Below are 21,452 nucleotides of genomic sequence, written 5' to 3'. Positions count from 1 at the left end.
GTACTCTTGGCTGGAAAACCCCATGGATGGAGGAGACTGGTAGGCTGCAGTCCATGGGGTCACTAAGAGTCGGACGCAACTGAGCGACTTCACTTTCACTTTTCACTTGCATGCATTGGAGAAGGAAATGGCAACCCACTCCAGTACTCTTGCCTGGAGAATCCCAGGGACGGGGGAGCCTGGTGGGCTGCTGTCTATGGGGTCGCACAGAGTCGGACACGACTGAGGTGACTTAGCAGCAGCAGCAGATACAGAAAAAGTACTCAACAAAATCTAACATCCATTCACGATCAGTTCTCTTGGCAAGCTAGGAATAGAGGGGAATCATCCTCAACTAGGTAAAGAATATTTACAAAAAGTCTACATTTAACATCATACTTAAATGTGAAATGTTAGTTCTCTCCCTAATATTAGGAATGAGATAAGGCTCTCGCTTCTTACTCTTTCTATTCACATTGTACCAAAAGTCATAGCTAATGCAGTAAGACAAAAACGGAAATAAAAGCTACGCAGAATGGGAAGAAAGTAATAAAACTGTCTTTGTTTACATGTGACATGATTGTCTATGCAGAAAATCCCAAAGAATTAACAAACTCTTGGAACTAATAAGCTACTGTGGGAAAGTTACAGGATACAAGATTTATCTAAAGAAATCTATTGTTTTCCTATGTGCCAGCAATGAGCTATTAGAATTTGAAACTAAAAACAGAACGCTGTTTACATTTAGCACCAAAAATTTGGCACAAGATCTACATGAGGAAAACTGCAAAAGTCTGATGAATGAACTTAAAGGGAGATCTAAATAAATGGAAAGATAATCCATGTTCATGGATAGGCAGATTCAATATGCCAGTTCTTCCCAACTTAATCTATAGATTTAATGCCATCCCCATCAAAATTCGAAAAATTTACTGATTCTAAAGTTTATATGGAAAGGTAGTGTAAAACAAACAAACAAATCAGCGTATACAGGTGAAAGAACAGGCAGACAGATCAATGAAACCGAAGAGAGAGCCTAAAATATAACAACTGATTTCTGACAAAGGAACAAAGGCAATTCAATGGAGAAAGGATAGTTTTAAAACAAATGGTGCTGGAACAATTGGACATCCACATACGAAAAAAGAAAAATAATCTGTATATGTACCTTGTTGTTGTATAGTTGCTCAGTCATGTCTGATTCCTGCAACCCCATGGACTGCAGCCCACCAGGCTCATCTGTCCATGGGATTTTCCAGGCAAGAATACTGGAGTGGGTTGCTAGTTCCTTCTCCAGGGGATCTTCCTGACCCGAGGATTGAACTGCTATCTCCTGGTTTGGCAGGCCAATTCTTTACCACTGAGCCACTGGGGAAGCCCATATACATACTTAAACCTTTCAAAAAAATTAACTCAAAATGGATCATAAACCTAAAAGCAAAATGCAAAACTATAAAACTCCTAGATGATAACAAGAGAAAACCTAGATTACCTTGGCAATGAGTTTTTAGATATAATACCAAAAGCATGATACATACAAGAAAAATTTGATGAGCTGGACTTCTTGAAAATTAAAAACTTCTGCTGTGTGAAAGAGACTGTTAAGAGAATGAAGAGACTAGCCACAGACCTGGAGAAAGTGTTTGCAAAACATTTATCTGATAAAGGACTTACATCTAAAATATACAAAGAATTCTTAAAACTCAATAATAAGAAAATAAACAGCCCAATTGAAAAGTAGGCAAAAGATCTCAACTGCTCACAAGAAGATAAACAGACGCCAAATAAGCATATAAAAAAATGCTCAACATCGTATATCATTGGGGCTTCCAAGGTGACTCAGACAGTAAAGAAACTGCCTGGAATGCAGGACACCTGGGTTCCATCCCTTGGAGAAGGGAATGACTACCCACGCCAGTATTCTTGCCTAGAGAATCCCATGGACAGAGGAGCCTGGTGGGCTATAGTCCATGGGATCGCAAAGAATCGGAGATAAGTGAGCGACTAACACTTTCACTTTTTCGTGTATCATTAGGGGATTGGAAGTTAAAACAACAAGGAGATACAAGTACATACCTGTTAGAATGGCTTTAAAAAAAAACTGATACTACTAAATGCTGGTAAGGGTGTGGAACAATAGGATCTCTGAATCATTTCTGGTAGGAATGCAGAATGGCACAGCTACTTTGAAAGACAGTTTGGCAGTTTCTTAGAAAGCAAACTAAGTCTTGCCATCATGCTTCTAGATATTTACTCAAATGAGTTGAAAACTTACGTCCACACACAAACTTGCACGTAAATGTTTATAACAGTTTTATTCTGATTGCCAAAAATTGACAAGGTGTCCTTTGGTGGGTGAACAAAGGTGGTGGGTAGACAAACCAGGGAACATTCATAGAATGGAATATCCTTTTAGTAATAGAAAGAAATGAAAGAAAATGCAAAGAAATAGAAAGAAATGAGCCATGAAGACATGGAGAAAACTCAGATGCATGTTGCTATGTAAAAGAAGCCAGTCTGAAAAGTCTATATAATGTAAAAGGCCAACTGCATGACATTCTGGAAAAGGCAAAACTCTAGAGACAGTAAAAAGATCAGTGGTTGCCAGCGGGTGGAGGTGGGGAAGGATGAGAACTGGGGATTTCTAGGGCAATGAAACTATTCTGTGTGATACTATAATGGTGGATACACGACCTTTTGTGTTTGGCAAAATCGTAGAATGTGCAACACCAAGAGTGAACCCTAATGTAACCTGTGGACTTTAGTTATTATACTACTGTTGGATTAATACAGGTTCATCAGTTGTAACAAATATAGTGTACTAATGGGAGATATTAATAATAGGGGAAACCCTGGGGAGAGGTGGAGCAGGGCGACAGGGGGATATATGTGAAGTCTCTACTTTCTGTTCAATTTTCCTGTAAACCTCAAACTTCTCTAAGAAAGTTAAAATTTATAGAAAGAAAAAAACACATTAAAAATTTTTTATTGGAATATAGTTGCTTTACAATGTTGGGTTACTTTCTGCTGTACAAATCAGCTATAGGTGTACATATCAGTTCAGTTCACCCGGTCGTGTCCAACTCTTTGCGACCTCATGGACTGCAGCACATCAGTCTTCCCTGTCCATCACCAGCTCCTGGAGCTTGCTCAGACTCACGTCCATCAAGTCAGTGATGCCATCCAACCAGCTCATCCTCTGTCGTCCCCTTCTCCTGCCTTCAGTCTTTCCCAGCATCAGGGTCTTTTCCAATGAATCAGTTCTTCGCATCAGGTGGCCAGAGTATTGGAGCTTCAGCCTCAGCATCAGTTCTTCCAATGAATATTCAGGACTGATTTCCTTTAGGATGGACTGGTTGGATCTCCAGGTGTACATATATCCCCTCTGTTTTTTTGCCATTTCTTGATCTTCAACTGAAACCCAGCTCTGAGCCCCATTCCTCCTGCCAGGAACTGTCCAGTAGCTCGGAGTTTTTATGCTTTCCTGCTGCAAACCTTCCCCAAGGGGGTTACTTTATTAGCATGGGACAGAGCCCAGGGAGGGAACCATGTCCAGAAAGGAAGATATCAATAGCGGCGTAATATCAAACACAACCCTGTGTTAGTAACCTGTGGCCTTAGGAACAGCTCTTGGAAAGCTTGGGTTCTGACCTGAATCTCTCCCTTTAGCCTCTGTTATAGGAAATACTGGAGGAAGCAGGTTTCCTAGGCAACCTGCCCCGCATCGTGGGTGGCCAGTATGACTCAATCCACACCACCCTCCCAGGACTGACTCACTGAGAAGTTACAAGAGGTGTGATTTCCCCTCCAGGCCTGAGGAATATCCCGGGTGTCTCGGGCGTCTCGTAGGGTGACAGCCTCAGGGTTACATATTTGGGGTGGGGCCTTGGGTGTCTTGCACTCTTACCCAACTATCCCTGGAGACTCCGCCTTGGTCTTGCACCAGGAGCTGGGGTTAGAACCTTGTGCATGAAGGACGGGCCACTGTCGGAGTAAGCGCAGACCTTGGGGAAGCAGAGGCGGAAGGGATGGGCACCCAAACCAGCCTGAAGTCTAGAGGCAACTGAGCTTGTAAAAGGGAGACAGAAGAATGTCTATTAAGAGCCACATTGTAATGGAAGAGTCTGAACAAGAATAGACGCATATGTATGTTTAACTGAGTCACTTTGCTGTGCACCTGCTGCTAACATAACATTGTAAATCGACTAGACTTCAGTTAAAAAAAGAAAGGAATCTCAGGTTTGGGGGAAGGTACAGTAAAAAAAAAAAGCCACATCAAAAGCAGGGAAGATGGTGGAAATGTTTTGAGTGAAGGGAGCAGAGGCAGGAAGAAGTCTGTAAGGGAGAATGAAGGTGGGGGTGTGAGACTGGTGAAGGGCCCAGACCCCTCAGGGGCTTGTAAGCAGGGTTGGGGGTTGAACTTTGTCCTAAGGCAACGGAAAACCGTTCGAAAGCTTAAGCAGCAGGGAGGGAATGATAGTCAGATATGCTTTGTCTGAGAAGACACTTCTGCATAGAACATCTCTGCTCTGATTCTGTGAGTTTAAGAAGAAAATGCATGGGGGAAGGGTGTGTTACATAGGCATGTAAATGTATCAACCAGACTGGAAGGATAATAGGCGATCCTGAGCAGAGAAAGTGTATCTTTGAAAAGGAAAAGTGGGGTGCAGGTGCTGTAGCCACGCATTCTGGGAAACAAACTCACTCAGAAGGACATTGCAGATAGTGGAGTGCAGTTTATTACACCAGCGGCCCCAAGGCAGAGTCTCCTCTTAGCCAAGGACCCCGAGCAGTTTGTGTGAAAACCTTACATACCCTAAGTGTATAAGGTTCCCTGAAACTAGGCCGAACAAAGGAAAAAGAAAGATACGATCAAAGTTAACCCATGATCACATGCCTTAAGCCTAGGTAGTTAACAGGGGACAATTATCAACAGACCTGTGGTCATACCCCAATAAGCATAATAGAATTTATGATTCTATTCGATCACACAGATAATTAGGGTATTCTTTTAGCTACGGAGACCCCTCTTGCAGGAAGAGCTACGGGCTCTTCCTTCCTGGGGCCTGGTTTTCCAGTTGGTATGTCGTTTCCATAGATACTGGACATATAGCTCAAAGTCCACAGTCCGGCCCAAGATGGAGTCCTGCTTTCAAAATAGGGCCTGTGCTGTTTCCTCCTTCACAGGTAGCTGGTCAGGCTAAGAAAGCTTTCAAGATTTATTCTAGACACATATATAGTGAGTCTTAAAATATTTTTATTGAGGTGCTTTTTAAAAAATGTTATTTATTTATTTATTTGGTTGTGCTGGCACACGGGAGCTTTGATCTCTGTTTCGGCATGTGAGATCTTTAGTTGCAGCATGCGAACTCTTCTTTGCAGCATGTGGGATCTAGTTCCCTGATCAGGGCTGGAACCCAGGGCCCCTGCATTGCGAGCTTGGAGTCTTAAGCCACTGGACTGTGCAGGAAGGCAGACCCCTTCCAGGGCCCGAAACTGGGCTCTTGTCTAACACTCAGAAATGAATTGTCCGAGGAGACACGTGTGCTGACAAAGCAAGAGATTTTACTGGGAAAGGGCACCCGGGTGGAGAGCAGTAGGGTGAGGGAACCCAGGAGACCTGCTCTGCCGTGTGGCTCACAGTCTCGGGTTTTATGGTGATGAGATTAGTTTCTGAGTGGTCTTTGGCCAATCATTTTAATTCAGCGTCTTTCCTGGTGGCGCACGCATCGCTCAGCCAAGACGGATGCTAGTGAGAGGGATTCTGGGAAGTGGACGGACACGCAGTGTCTCCTTTAGACCTTTCCCGTACTCCTCCAGTTGGTGGTGGCTTATTAGTTCCATATTCCTTATCAGGATCTCCTGTCATAAAACAACTCATGCAAATGGTTACTATGGTGCCTGGCCAGGGTGGGCAGTCTCAATCAGTGTGCTTCCCCTAACAGGACCACCAGAGAAGTCCCTGGGGTTTGGTTTACCATATAGTGAAATGTACAAGTTTTATTGTACAGTTTCATGGGTTACAGAAGATACATACACCCATGTAACCTGTACTCCTATCAAGATACAGAATATTTCCATCATCCCAGAAAGTTTTCTCATGCCTATTCCTGGTCATCTCTTCTTATTAAGCCTTCTAGGGACAACTACTATTTTGATTTATTTCATTACAGATTAGTTTTGCCTGTTCTAAAACTTAAATGGAACCATAGAATATCTGTTTTGTGTGTGTCCAGATTATTTGCACAACACATTTTTGTTATTCATCCATGTTACACACATTCTTAATTTGCTCTTTTTAATTCCTTTCATCACCAAGTAGTAATGGATTATAGAAATATATCAAATAATTGGCTTATACATTCTCTTATTGGTGGATCTGGTTGTTTTCAGTTTGAGGCTACTATGATTTATCTATATTTTTTAGATAAGGAGTTTTTATTTAATTATTTAGTACTCATTCATTCATTCATTTGGCTGTGTTGAGTCTTAGTTGCATCATGTGGAATCTTTTGTTGCGAAGCACAAATTCTCTTCCTTGTGGTGCCCAGGTTCAGTAGTTGTGGTGCACAGGCTTGGTTGCTCCATGGCGTGTGGGCTTTTCCTGGACCGGGGATTGAACCCATGTCTCCTGCATTGGCAGGCAGATTCTTTACCACTGAGCCACCAGGGAAGCCCAGAAATCCACTGTCTTTTGAATTGTTTTTCTTCTCAGAGAAGATGTTGTTTCTCTCTTGCTGCTTTTAAGATTTTTCTTTTCTCTTTAGTTTTTCGAAGTTTGATTGTGTTGGGTCTTGGTGCGTGTTTCTTGGCTCTATTTTGTTTGGGATTCACACAGTTTTTGAATCTGTTGTTTTATGTATTTTGCCAAATTTGCCAAGTTTTCAGCCATTATTTCTTGGCATACTTTTTCAGCTCTGTCCTCTACCACTGGGACTCAGGTGATAAGAATGTTAGAGCTGTTTGTATAGCCACATTTCCTTAAGGCTCTGTCCATTTTTCATTTGATTTTCTCTCTATTGTTCAGATCGGATAATGTTATTGCTCTGTATTCATCGGTTCTTTCCTTTGTCCCCTCCATTCTGATGTTGAACTCATCCACTAAGCTTTTACTATTTCAGTTATTATATATTTTCAGTTTCATTTGGTACTTAATTTTCCTCTTAAATTTCTTTGCTGAGACTTTTCTAGTTTTCATGTGTTTATATCATTCATGGAAGCATTTTAAATGATGATTGCTTTAAAATCTTTTTCAGATATTTTTAATGTCTGTCATTTTGGGATTGGCATCTACTGATTGCCTTTTCTTATTCATTTTAGGATCTTCCTTATTCTTGATGTGACTAGTTACTTTCTATCACAATCTGGACATTTGGGGTATTTTGTTATAAGAGTTATAAGGTGCTGGATCTTATTTAAACATCTGCTGTGTTGATTTTCTCTCCAACATGTTCCTGAAAGGGAAAGTGAGGCAGGGCCGAGGGCGGCGGGAGTGGGTGGGGGTGAAGGAACCACCTTTTACTGCCAGGTGAAGGTATAAATCCAGGTTCCATACTTAGCTTCCATTGACATTGAGGCGGTGCGTCCATATTACCACTGGCTGCGGCTGCTGCTGCTGCTGCTGCTGCTAAGTTGCTTCAGTCATGTCTAACTCTATGCGACCCCATAGATGGCAGCCCACCATGCTCCTCTGTCCACAAGATTCTCTAGGCAAGAATACTGGAGTGGGTTGCCATTTCCTTCTCCACTGGGTGGAGTGGGAGTTCTGGCTTCACAAATAGGCCTCCACTGATACCTGCCTTGCTGGGAGGGGCAAGGGTGCATCATAACTCCACTGATACCAAATGGGCTTCCCAGGTGGCACTCGTGGTAAAGAACTTACCCACCAATGCAGGAGACCTAAGAGACATGGGTTCAGTCCCTGGATTGGGAGGATCCCCTGGAGAAGGGCATGGCAAAGCCACTCCAGTATTCTTCCCTGGAGAGTCAGAGGAGCCTGACAGGCTACAGTCCATGGGGTCGCAAAATCGGACACAATTGACGTGACTGAGCACAGTGATACCTGGGGTGGAGGAAATGACCTCACTCCCACTGCGTAGTAGTGAACAGACAGCTACAATAGACAGCTAGAATACAGTGAATAGAGAGTCAAGTAGACAGCTCTTACTGTCTGGTGGGGCTGGAAATCCAGGCTTCCCAGTGGCCTCCACTGAGAAATGAAGGTGGAGGGGGCTTATTACTACCAGTGTGGATACAAGACCTGGCTCCCTACTTGGCTTTCTCAGGCACCACCTGTGGTTGGGGAGGGGTTGGGGTACCTCATGACAGTCTGGCCAAAACTAACAAGTCATACTCTGGTAGCTCAGTCGGTAAAGAATCCGCCTGCTAATGCAGGAGACCTGGGTTCGATCCCTGGGTTGGAAAGATCCCCTGGAAAAGGAAATGGCAACCCACTCCAGTCTTCTTGCCTGAAAAGTCCTTTGTACAGAGAAGCCTGGCGGGCTCAGTCCATGAGGTCGCGAGTTGGACACAACTTAGCAACAAAACCACCACCACCATTCATGAATGGGAGAGAGAGAGAGAAAGAAGGAGAGAGATTTTTCATATCTAATTGGGCGCAAGTTGAAAGAGCATAAAAAGGAGGCTGAAGAAGATGGGCATGCTGGTGACTGAGAGCAGTCACCTACTGGTGATTAATGGAGAGAAGATTGGTGGTAAGTGGTCTTCATTCTGAGAGGGAAGAAAAGATGTTCAAGGGATGAGATAATGAATTAGACAGTCTGTCTCAAATTTATTCCAATGGCAGAGCATCTGGAGGTCTCAGTGTTCCATAAAATCTTCTCTGCCCAAAACTATGAAATATTCGTGTCTGTTTTACAAACTGGAAGTGGTTTTGCAGAAAGTGAGCAGCTATAATGAATGCAGTTTGTCACAACCACAATCTTTTTCCACATCCAAAAAAAAAATCAGAAATCTGCCAGTATATGTGTAATTGGCCTTTCTGGAGTTTCTACGTTTGCATTCATTTGCTGTTTTATTACTCCATGAGCATTTGCTGGCAAACAAGAAAGGCTCTGAATTTGAAAGGCAGCAGGATTAAACAGGGGCTTCCCACGTGGCACTAGTGGTAAAGAACCCACCTGCATTAGCAGGAGATGTAATGAGATGTGGGTTTGATCCCTGGGTTGGGAAGAGGGCGTGGCAACCCACTTCAGTGTTTTTGTGTGGAGAATCCCATGGACAGAGAAGCCTGGTGGGCTACAGTCAATAGGGTCACAAAGAGTCGGACATAAACTGAAGCAACTTAGCATGCACGCAGGATTAAACAGTCTCCAAGGCCAGGTGCCCATGGTTTAGCCCAGGAATCCATAGAATTTGGTTGCTGCCTGGTCTATGCCTTGGTACATTCTTATAGTCTGTCTTTGCTTCCCCCATTTTGGCAGTAATTTCTGTTTGCCCATCTCCAGCTTCTTTATGTATACAGAGAAGCTAAATTGCCTAGATCACGCCAAGAAAAGACAAGCCTCACTTACCAGGGAGAGAAAGCTCTGTGCCTCAGTCTCCTCATCTGTAAAATGGGAAAATGGGGGAAAGAGCATATCTACCTCATACGGATTCAGTGAATTAATTTATTGAAAGCACCTAGACAGTGCCTGACACATAGTATGTCCTCAGTTAGCATTAGCTGCTGTTATAAATATAAATATTACATACAAAGGCAATATAATGCATCTTACTGTCTTTCAGTATTTTTCCAGATGATTACTTGGGTAGGAGGGAGTCAGATAGACCTGGGTTCAAATTCTGCCTAAACTGCTTGCAGTTGTATGATCTTGGGAAGGTCATTTAGCTACCAGGGACTACATTTGCCTCCTCCTTGTATGTTCAGAGTTTTATGAGGTTATTCAGAGTAAATGAGCTCAAGGCTTCAAGCCCTAAGCACAGGAGTCAGTGCTGTAACCTGTTAGCATCTTTCTTCTTCTCTCCTCCATTCATCCCATCTCTTCTTGGTCTGAACCACAACTTGGTCTTCTTGGGAATCCTTGTGCCCTTTCCTTGGTAAAGAAGAGTGTGAGCGAAGGTGGGAAGTAGGCAAAGACTTATCTCGCCCTCTTGGCCCGTTTTGGCACACTTCCCCTACATCCGCCCCCTGCCCCCCCATACCACCACCACCTACCTTTTCACACATCCTGCTCTCCTGGCCCTAGAGCCATTCTGCTGCCCAGTGTCCACCGTCACTGCCGTCACAGACCCATCTATTGGCTAAATGTCCCTCCAAGACTCTTACGTTCTTGAAAAATAAGTGAGGACAGAGGAAGTGAGCCACCACCCTAACCCAGGGAGAATGAATCACTGACGATGAGGATTTAGGCAATTTTTGTGCGAGATGGCTTCCAGGGAAGCCTCAGATGATAACACCGAGGTGAAACCATGTACCCAGCCCTTTGGGTGTCTAGAACACAGTAGAGATAACTTCCTGCGAACACGGTGTAGGCGATGGCGCGGGCTTTGGAGTACGGCCAAGGTGGGCTGTGCTTACAGCTCAGGCTATAAGAATGATGACCACGGGAATTTGTCCAAGTAAATGGCTCACCCTCCCTGAACTGCAGGAATTGTACATAACTGTGAGTATGCCGTGGGGTGACTGTGATCATTAAACTAGACTGTCATGGGGAAGTACCAAGCCTGGGACCTGACGTGGAACAGCCGCTCGGTGGTAGGCAGCCTGTCCTCTTTCCTTCTCTCCTGTTCTCTAGGCTGAAACTGATAGACAATTGACGTTCCTATCTAATATCACAAAGATGTCGGTTAATTTATCTAATATCACAAAAATATCAATTAATTCTTCTTTTATTTCTCACTCTTTTTAAAATTGCAGTAAAATACTTATGCCATTAACTCTACCACTGTAACTATTTTTAAGTGTATGGTTTCATAGTGTTTTTTCACATTGCTGTGCAACTGACCTTCAGAACTCTTTTCATCTTGTAAAACTAAAACTCTATACCCATTAAATAACCCCCGCCCCTTTCCCTGAACACCTGGAAACCACCATTGAACTTTCTGTCTCTACAAATTTGACTACTCTAGAGACTCATAGAAGTGGAACCATACAGTGTTTGTTTTTTTTGTGACTGGCTTGTTTCACTTGGCGTGATGTCCTCAAGACTCATCCGTGATGGAGCACGTGACAGAGCTTCCTTCCTTTTTAAGGCTGAATACTATCCCATTGTATGTGCGGACCATGTCTGATATCCATTCCTCTGTCCGTGGACACACGGATGGCTTCTACGTTTCCTATTGTGAATACTGCTTCAGTGGACATGGGGTACAATAATATGTTCTGGTCTCTGTTTTCAGTTCTTTGGGGTATATGCTAAGACGTGGAATTGCTGGATCATGTGGTAATTCTATTTTCAATTTTGTGAGGACTCAGCATGCCGTTTTCTATAGTGGCCGCCCCATTTTACTTTCCCACCAGCAGTGCACAAGGGTTCCAATTGCTCCACATCCTCACTCACACTTATTTTTGTTTTTCATAATGACCATGCTAATGGGTGTGCAGTGGTACCTCATTGTGGTTTTGATGTGGATTTCCCTAATGATTAGGGATGTTGAGCATCTTTTCATGTGCTTATTGGCCAATTGTGTATCTTTGGAGAAATGTTTATTCAAGACCTTTGACCATTTTTAATTGGGTTTTTTGTTGTGTTGAGTTGCAGGACTTTGTATATTTTGGATATCACCTCCTTGTTAGACATATGATTTGCAAATATCCTCTCCCTCTCTGTAGGCTGCCTTTCTACTCTGTTGATTTTTTCCTTTGATGCAAGAGTTTTAAATTTTAATGTAGTCAAGTTTATCTATTTTTCCCTTTCCTGTGCTTTGGTGTCTTTTCCAAGAACTTATTGACAAAGCTAATGTGATGAAGTGTTCCTCCTGTTTTCTTCTGAGTTTTGTAGTTTAAACCCTGTACGTTTCATTCTCTGATTCATTTTGAATTAATTCTTTATGATACTGAATTTTCCTGTCTACCGAAAGGTTATGCATTTCTGTTTATTTGCCTTCCTTTGTGTTCCTCAAAAGTTTTACTTCACTGAATACCTGTAGATTTTAAAAGCTTATTTCCTCTTATTTTATTCTTTTCGTTGCTGTGTATGTGGGTCTCTTTCCAACACCATTTTTGTTTTTTGTGTGTCTGAATGATATTAACTTCTACTTTAATTTGTATCCAGCCACCTTATCTGATTCTCTTATTTGTGGTAGCCATTTTTCATTTCATTATTTTGGCTTTTTATAAATAATTTGAGGGTGAAAAAGTATAAATTATGCCAGTTCTATAATTGGCAAAGCTGTAATTCATAGTAAGCCTCCATGAATGACACATGACACATACAGCCTCAGAAAGTTCTTCACCCACTTCCTGGAGTTACTCGAAATACCCTGGCTGAGCAACAGATGAATTAAAATAAAGAGCTCGTAAATAGGGATGGCATGGTTCAAAACAAAACAGCAAGCAGTGAAATAAACCGAACTTAAAGCCACTGTTCAGGGAAAAAAACTGTAATTATTGTAGTTATTATGTTTACTATAAATTTAAAAAATAATTATTTCAGGAATTGTGATGTGTGAAAATTTTTAACACAAATCTGCATCCCTATTTTAAGAGAAAACAGTATTACAACATTCAGATTAAGAGAGGAGCTAAAATCACAATATTCAAAAATAATTTTTAAAAGTTTATAGGAATTCTAGATCCTTGTTAAGAAATTTAAAAATCTGCCTAAGATGAACGAAACCATCAGAAAATCTAAATTTGCAAAATTGACCCATGAAGTAGTTGAATATCTACACAGCCCCAAAACTCTGGAATAAATTTGAAAAAGAATTCTAAAATTAACCTTGAGGAGAGGAGCAGAGGCCACTCACTGCCGCACAATAGTGTCTGATTCTCACTCAATCCGGAGGGTTGCCTGACTGTCCTGAGGTTCTGGACTCAAATTCTAGTTATAGATTCACCACTTTCTTTAAAACATTTATTGATGAATAGTTGATTTACAATGTATTAATTTCTGCTGAACAGCAAAATGATTCAGTTATATATATACACTATATGTATATACATTCTTTTTTATATTGCTTTCCATTATGGCTTATCACAGAATATTGAATATAGTTCCCTGTGCTCTACAGTAGGAGCTTCTTGTTTATCTAGTCTCTATATAATAGTTTGCATCACTGATCCCAAACTCCAATCCATCCCTCCCCTACTCCACTTTCCTTCGGCAACCACAAATCTATTGTCTATTTCTGTGAGTCTGTCTCTGTTTCATTGACAAGTTCATATGTGTCATAGTTTACAGTCCACACATAAGTGAGATGCCATATGGCATTTATTTGTCTCTCTCTTTCTGACTTCTTTCACTTGGTATGATAATCTATAGTTCCATCCATGTTACTGAAAGTGGCATGATTTCATTCTTTTTTATGACTGAGCAGTATCCCGTTGTATATATGAACCACATCTTCTTTATCCATTCATCTGTAGATGGACATTCAGGTTGCTTCCATGTCTTGGCTATTGTGAACAGCTCTGCTATGAACATAGGGGGTGTGTGCATCCTTTCCAGTGATAGTTTGGTCTGGATATATGCCCATGAGAGGGATTGCTGGATCCTACGAGATTTGCCACTCTCTAACCTGAGCAAGTCCTTCATGGCTCAGAGCCCCCATTTTCTTGTCTGTAGAATGGGAGAGTTGCACTAGATGGTCTGTAAGGTGCCTTTCTAGTCTCATGGTCTAGTGTGTGATGCATGTGTGTGGTGGGGATGAGTATGAGTGTGTTTGTAAAATAGGAAATGTTGCTGTACATCAGAGTCATCCAGGGAGTGTTTTCTTAGCCTGATCTCAAAGCCACCTGGAGTTGAAATGTGTATACTGAGAAAGCACCCTGATAGCTAATTGATCACATTTATTGAATATTTATTATGTACCAGGCACTGTTATAAATATTTTTCATTTATTAACCCATTATGCACAACCTTGAGCTCTCCCAGACACTAACAACATTGTCCTTTTAGGGGACACCAAATTGATGATAGAAACAAATGCATCAACATTTCATGGTAACATTTGGTCATAGTGTTATCAAGATATTCCAGAATATATTAATCTTGTTGTTGTTCAATCACTAAGTAGTGTCTGACTCATTATGACCCCACAGACTACAGCACGCCAGGCTCCTTTGTTCTCCACTATCTCCCAGAGTTTGCTCAAATTCACACTCACTGAGTCGGTGATGCTATCTAACTATCTCATCCTCTGCCACCCCCCTTTCCTCCTGCCCTCAGTCTTTCCCAACATCAGGGTCTTTCCCATGAATTAGCTCTTCACATCAGATGGCCAAAGTATTGGAGCTTCAGCTTCAGCATTGTATTAACTATTAAATACTAATTTTTCCTAATTGCCATCAAAATGAAAATACGGTTTAAGCATTCTTGCAGAAAGGCCTCAGAGACCCTCTAAAACCCCTAGAGATTCTCAACTCCAGTTTAGGAACATGAGGTTAGGGGATTTTGAGGCAGCCAGTTCTGCACTAGTCCACCCACAAATAATTAGGACCTGTGACTGTTCATTAAATCTAATCAAGTTCATGAAGGGCAGTGAAGCTTTGGATACCCACTTGGAAAGATATACAAAGGTTATGTAAAGCCTATGTAACTATTGAAAAGTATTGTATAGACCCAGGTATACCCTTCACCAGGGCTTCCCAGATGGCTCAGTGGTAAAGAATCTTGCTGCCAAGGAGATGTGGGTTTGATCCCTGGGTCAAGAAGGTCCCCTGGAGAAGGAAATGGCAACCCACTCCAGTATTCTTGCCTAGGAAATCTCATGGACAGAGTAGCCTGGCGGGCTACAGTCCATGGGGTCATAAAGAGTCGGACACAATTTATCAAATAAACAACAACAGCAATAACATACTCTTCACCAAGTTTCCCTTAATGTTAGCAGTTTATGTGACGTGGTGCAATTATCCAAACCAGGAAATGGTAATGATCCAAATCCTTGAATTCTAGTCAGTGTCCCCTAACATCCCCTTTCAGTTCCAGAATCGAGTCCAGGATCCCACATCACATTTAGCTTTTGCATCTCCTTAGTCTCCTCCAGTCTGTGACAGTTACTAAGTCCTGCCTTATATTTTATGACCTTGACTCTTTGGTGAATTATTTTATAGAATTTGTCTGCATTCGGTTCTTTTGTTTTGTTTGTTTGTTTTGGCCACACTGTGAGGCATGTGAGATCTTACTGCCCCGATCAGGGCTCGAACCTGTGCCCCCTTGCCTTGGAAGTGCAGACCCTTAGCCACTGGACCGCCAGGGAAGTCCCTACGTTTGGTTTTGAATGGTTACTCATGATTTGGTTTGTGTGGTTGGGAATTTTTGGCAAGAATCCCACAGAAGTGATGCTGTGTCTCTCTTAGTGACTCGAATCAGGATATGGGAAGATACGTGATGTTGAGGTGTGTTATTATTGGTGATATTAAATTTAGTCCTGAAGTTAAAGCAGGGCTGGATTTCTCCTCTGTGACAGTATTTTTTCTCGTAATTGATCAGTTTATTGGGGAAAATACTCAAAAGACTCTGTACATATCTTGTTTTCGCTGAGATTGTCACTCACAGGTTTTAGCATCTGTTGGTGGATCTTGCCTGTAATAGAACTGTGGTGTTGGTCTAACAGTCATTTTGTATTTCTCTCATTCCTGTCACATTTATTAACTGGAATTCTTTTTTTGTGAAGAAAACCTGTACTTTCTCTCTTCTCTTTATTGATTTTTTTTTTTACTTTATACTTTATGACATTAGTGTAGACTCATGGGTATTTATTTCATCCTGTGAATTATTATCCAACACTTTGATTATTTAGTTGTTCAGACTATTCTGGCTTTGACCATTGGAAGCTCCTTTAAGTTGGCTCCTATGCCTTTTAACATTCCCCATCAGTGGCTCAGTGGTAAAGAATCTGCCTGCCAATGCAGGAGCCACAGGAGATGCAAGTTCGATCCCTGGGTCAGGAAGATCCCTTGGAGGGGGAAATGGCAACCCACTCCAGTATTCTTGCCTAGAGAATCTCGTGGAGAGAGGAGCCTGGTGGGCTGCAGTCCATGGGGTCACAAAGAGTCAGACACGACTGAGCATGCACACATCTTTTTCTAAATATTGGCTTATTTTCTGGTTCTACAAGATGTACCAAGCCTCCAGATTTATCTTCTATATTTCCTGCCTCAATCCTAAAATCAGCTGTTTGTCTAAGAAGCCTTGGTTCCTTTGATTGGAAAATGATATTTAGAAACCAAGGTCTGGGTGCTGGAGGTGCTTATCATTACTGGGAAGTCATTGTTTCTAGGCTTTCTCAACAGACAGAGCTAGAAAATATAGGTACACATATTAATTCATAGTCCACACAAATGGTTTTTTCACTTCTATTTGTATCCATCTGTTGTTGTTGCTCCAATACTTTGGCCACCTGATGTGAAGAGCCAACTCATTGGAAAAGATCCAGATGCTGGGAAAGATTGAGGGCAGGAGGAGAAAGGGATGACAGAGGACGAGATGGTTGGATGGCATCACTGACTCAATGGACATGAGTTTGAGCAAGCTCTGGGAGATGGTGAAGGACAGAGAAGCTCGGCATGCTGCAGTCCATGGGGTCACAAAGAGTCAGACACGACTGAGCAACTGAACAGATACGTGTCTACCTGAGTAGACGTTAAAACCCATGAGTTGATAGTGATTTCTCCAATTCCAGTCCTACACCAGAAGGTGGTTCATTCTAGACTTACCCCTTTCCTTATCTGTAACTTCTTTCTCTAACACTAAGAAACTGGCTCTCGTTATCTGTGATCTGTTTGCTAATTTGTTCGGTCCTAGTGTACAGGTGCTAGTGGTAAAGAATCCACCTGCAATGCAGGAATGCAAGAGACACAGGTTTGATCCCTGGATCGGGCATATCCCCTGGAGAAGGAAACAGCAACCCACCCCCGTATTGTTGCTTGGGAAATTCCATGGACAAAGCAGTGGGCTTCAGTAGTAGAAGGTGGGCTACAGTCCGTGGGGTCGTACGTCAAACGTGACTGAACATACACACACCCAACATACACATGAAGGAGTTTCAGGATTTATAACCCACATCTCTGTAAGAAGCAAGTTTAGTAACCAGAACGCAGTATTCATATATGGTTCTTTTTGTCTTTAGCCTTACAGTATGCAGTGGAAGTACTGTTTTCCAGTTACTGAGGTTAGTTTCTATATTCCCCATTCCTTACAGTGTGGTTCTACTAATCATTTACTAGTACAGTTAAGATAATTTGTTGTTTGGTTCCTACTTTTCCCCCCCGCGCCTCCCCAGATCCTGGTTGATTTATTTCATTAAAAAAAATTGTTTTAATTTATTTATGTATTTGGCTGCACAGAGTCTTAGTTGCAGCATGTGGGATCTAGTTCCCTGACCATGGGTCAGACCTGGGCCCCCTGCGCTGGGAGCACAGAGTCTTAGCCACTGGACCAGCAGGGAAGTCCTCTATTTATTTCATTTGGGATATGTAAAATATTGCGATGGTTCCAAGAGTTGAAGCCATATATGAAGGTGTCCTCAGAGAAGAGCTACTCCTCCGTACTCCCCATCCCATTCCCTTGCCCCTTCCATCTCACCCCAGTCTCCTTGGTTTCTGGTATATCCTTCCTGTATTGGAAGTGAAATTTTTACAAATTAGTTCGAAGAAGAGATTCTGCCTTACAAAGAGACATAAGGAGGAGACTGATGACACAGAAGGGAGATGAAGCCTCAGAGGACCGTAGGAATGGGGAGAGGGAGGGGTGGCCCAGGACCAAAGCAGTGGGGTCAGCTCAGCACCACAGGCCTTGGTGTTTCTCATATGTCCACCTATGGGGCTAAGTCTTCAAAACACAGGCCTGGAATATTCCAGAACACAAAGGAAGCAGTGTGGAGTGTTGCCAGAGCCTGGAGGCCCATACTTCCCTCTCTAGGAAATGTAGACTCCACAATTCTGCCGTTTTCCACTAAATCCCTCAAGAAAAGAACCTTTCTTCCTGGCCGCATGTGGGGCGGGCTGCATCAGGAAACCAGGCCGACCCTGCCCATGAGGGGAGGTGCCTCCTGTCTTGCATCGTGGGGTCATGGCATCATGAGAAGAGGTGGTCTCCTTCTGCCCTCCAGCGCCCGCTCCCCACACCCTTGAGCCATCAGGCCTCACTGGCCTCACTGTCCTGCTCAGGTCCACAGTGAGGACTCATCCTTACTGGCTCAGAAGAGGAACTCGGAGGTGGAGGCAGGCCCTGTTGTTGAGTGTTTCAACACTACCCCATTGAGGGTAAAAGAGGGGGGCAATTCCCATTCCTGGCAGCAGCTGGAATTTCACAACTTGACCTCCTGGTAGTAAGGCGGCAAGGCTGGGGTCTGGGGGGTTGGGAGGGGGATGCCAGGGGAAGCCAGGCCTTGCCCACCAAGCCTTTGAGAAAAGTCATCATCCTAGGGAGGGAGAGGTACCCCCTCTTCCCCTTTCATCTCCACCCGAAAGCCACTGGAGTTCTGCTGACAAGTCACCAAAGGCGGCTGATGACTGACTCATCACAGAAGTAAGCATGCCAGAGGGCTGGGCTGCGAACCGCAGTGTGCTGGGCTAACCCCCCAGGGCTGCCAGGATCCCCTGCCAGGCTCCCATCCCTCCCATCCCTCGGCTCCCAGGACCCAGCACCTCAAGGAGGTCCTGCCTCTGTGAAGAGCTGGGTCAAGCTCGAGATGGCCTCAGGGTACCAGGGAGACTGCTCAGTGCCCCGAGGATAAGGTCTTGATTGTCTCCGAACGAGCAGCCGAAGACACGGAGGCCTGGAGATGGGAAAGTCGCTCGGGGCCCAGAGACGGGGAGAAGCCTGGCCCTGTGGCACTGGACGGGGTGGTGGGGAGCAGCCTTCGGCGTCCGTGCATCCACTGTCAGCAGCCCAGGACACTGCTCTGAGGATGGGGCGGCGGCAGACATGATGTCGGCTGAGGATGTGCATTTGCGTCCTGCCTCTGCGTCAGATATGCTGGTACACCGGAGGGCACTCATTCCTGCCTCCTGACACAGCCAGATTGTCTGTTGCAGCAGGAATTGGACGGAGGGATTTTTAAACTTAGTTCACCGGGATGGCTCAGTGATAAAGAATCCACCTGCCAATGCAGGAGACACAGGTTTGATCCCAGATAGGGAAGATCCCCTGGAGGAGGAAATGGCAACCCACTCCAGTATTTTTGCCTGGAGAATCCCATAGACAGAGGAGCCTGGCAGGCGACAGTCCATGGGGTCACAAAGAGTCAGACATGACTGAGTGAAGGGAACGGGAACACAGCAGGTTCTGCCTTCACTCTGAGCTTGGGAACACCTGGTCCCCTTGAGCCATCGTGGTCATCACTTGGTCCAGCCGAGGTTGTTGCTTCTGGGGGCCCTGGTCCTCTTCCTGGGGGAGGCAGGCCTGCAGTGGGCAGCTAATATAGACACGTGTGGTGGGAATGGAGGTCTCCTAAAGCAAGATCATGTTAGTTAGCTGAGTACACTCGCTGCGGTAGTTAACAAAAAATTTTATTTTTCTCCCAGCAGCTGTATCTGACTGGGCCAAGGAGCAGTCAGAGCCAGACTGTCTGGGTTGCCACCCCTAGCTGTGTGACCTTAGGGAAGTTGTTTAACCTCTCTGTGCTACAGAGTGCCCACGCTCCCTCTGGCTTCCCCCCAAAGTGTCCAGTCTTCAGCCTCTTACTGCTATGTTTCCCTCACCAGGCTGGAGGCCCGCCAAGTGAAGAATCCGCAAAATAGCTCCAGTCCAGCTTTTCATCCTAGTATCCTAGATTGAACCCGCGTCTCTTGCGTCTCCCGCATTGGCAGGTGAATTCTTTACCCCTAGAGCGGGGCCACTCTTAGTGCCTGGGGATTAGTAAATCCCTGGAGGAAAGAACGCACGCGCACTGCTTCCCGGGAGGCCCACCCCCATGCCATCCCAGGGACATCACTGAAGTGAGGTGATGCTGAGCCGCTCACAAAGGGCTTCTGTTTCCCTTGGTGTCTTGTTCCTTCCCAGCTAGGGAAGTGGGAGGGTTTGCCTGCTGGGCTTCTGTGAGCTGACCACAGGGTCCAGGCCAGGATGTCCTGCGTCTTTGCATGTCATTTGCATGGCTCAGCTCTGAGCGTTGTGCTTCTGCTTGTGGTTTCCGGGTCTATCCCCTGCTCCACAGAGCTGGACAACTGCTTCCTCGGCTTCCCTCTGTGACCTGGCCTGACTGGCCAATTGTGGAGTCAGCCTGGACAGGGTGAATGCAGGGAAATTCCCTAGGAAAGAGGGATCACGGAAAAGACTGTAGCAGGAAAGCTTTCCTGTCTTGAAAGCTTGCTCAGTGCATCCACCCTGGTACTGAATTTCCCCAACAGCCCTGGAGGCTTAATACCTTGTCATACCCATTTTACAGCTAAGTAAACAGAAATACAGAGAAGTGAAAGACATTGCCTAGTGCATGACTAGCAAATACTAGAGTGGAGATTTGAGTCCAAGTCTGTTGATGCCAAACACCAGGCTTATTCCTTGACAAGGTGACCTGTCACAGCTTCCCTGGGGGCCCAGGAGCCCATGCTTCAACGTGAAGCTGGCCCTGCTGCAGGCTTTCAGAATGTGGCCCTTGGCACCATTGCCCATCTGTTGCTAAAACCCCTTCTTAGATCTCCTCAGCAGCCCTCCAGCCTGAGCTCAGTACCCCTGTCCCTCGTCAGCAGGAAAGAGGAAGTGGTTCTCTGAAAGACTAAGCCAAGGAAGGTCTTTGAATAACTGGTAACTTTGCTAAGCCTCAGAGAAAGCAAAGGAAAACAGCCCAAGTGGAGGTGAGGGCAGGAATGGACTGGGTGCCTAGGGCCTGGGCACCTGAGCAGAGGGTATGGTGTGGTGGGCGTGGGGCGCCTGTGAAGGCGGAAGGCCCCTGACACACTGAGGGGGATCTCAGCGATGTGGTCATCAGGAACAGGCTCCCTGCCTGCCCGTCCCTGGAGGCTGGGGGACTCAAGCCTGGAAATTCAGAAGAAAGTCCCCCAAGTGATGCTGGTTTCTCCTTTGAGGTCCTCCTGCCCAGCAATGGGGCCGGCCATGTCCTGGGCACTCCCCGGGCTCTTGGAGACACTCACCCCTGCCTGTGGTGCCCACACATCTCCACTCCCCTCCTCCCCCGACCCCTCACTTCCCTAGCCTGTGCTGTCGGGTGGCCTGAGTGCCCTGTCTTGCCTCTCTGAGCAGCACGGCCAGGGGCGGTCCAGCCCCGGAGGCAGCCGACTGACGGCACAGGGCTGGGAGTGCCCGCTGTCTCCACTGGCTGCCCTGCTTGGCCATGTGCTCCTTGAGCCTGAGGGTCTCCAGACTGACCAGCGTCTGTCCCCCACGCAG

The sequence above is a fragment of the Budorcas taxicolor genome, chromosome 19 (genome assembly GCF_023091745.1).
Source record: "Budorcas taxicolor isolate Tak-1 chromosome 19, Takin1.1, whole genome shotgun sequence".
Lineage (NCBI taxonomy): Eukaryota > Metazoa > Chordata > Mammalia > Artiodactyla > Bovidae > Budorcas > Budorcas taxicolor.
This window is presented reverse-complemented; position numbering follows the sequence as displayed.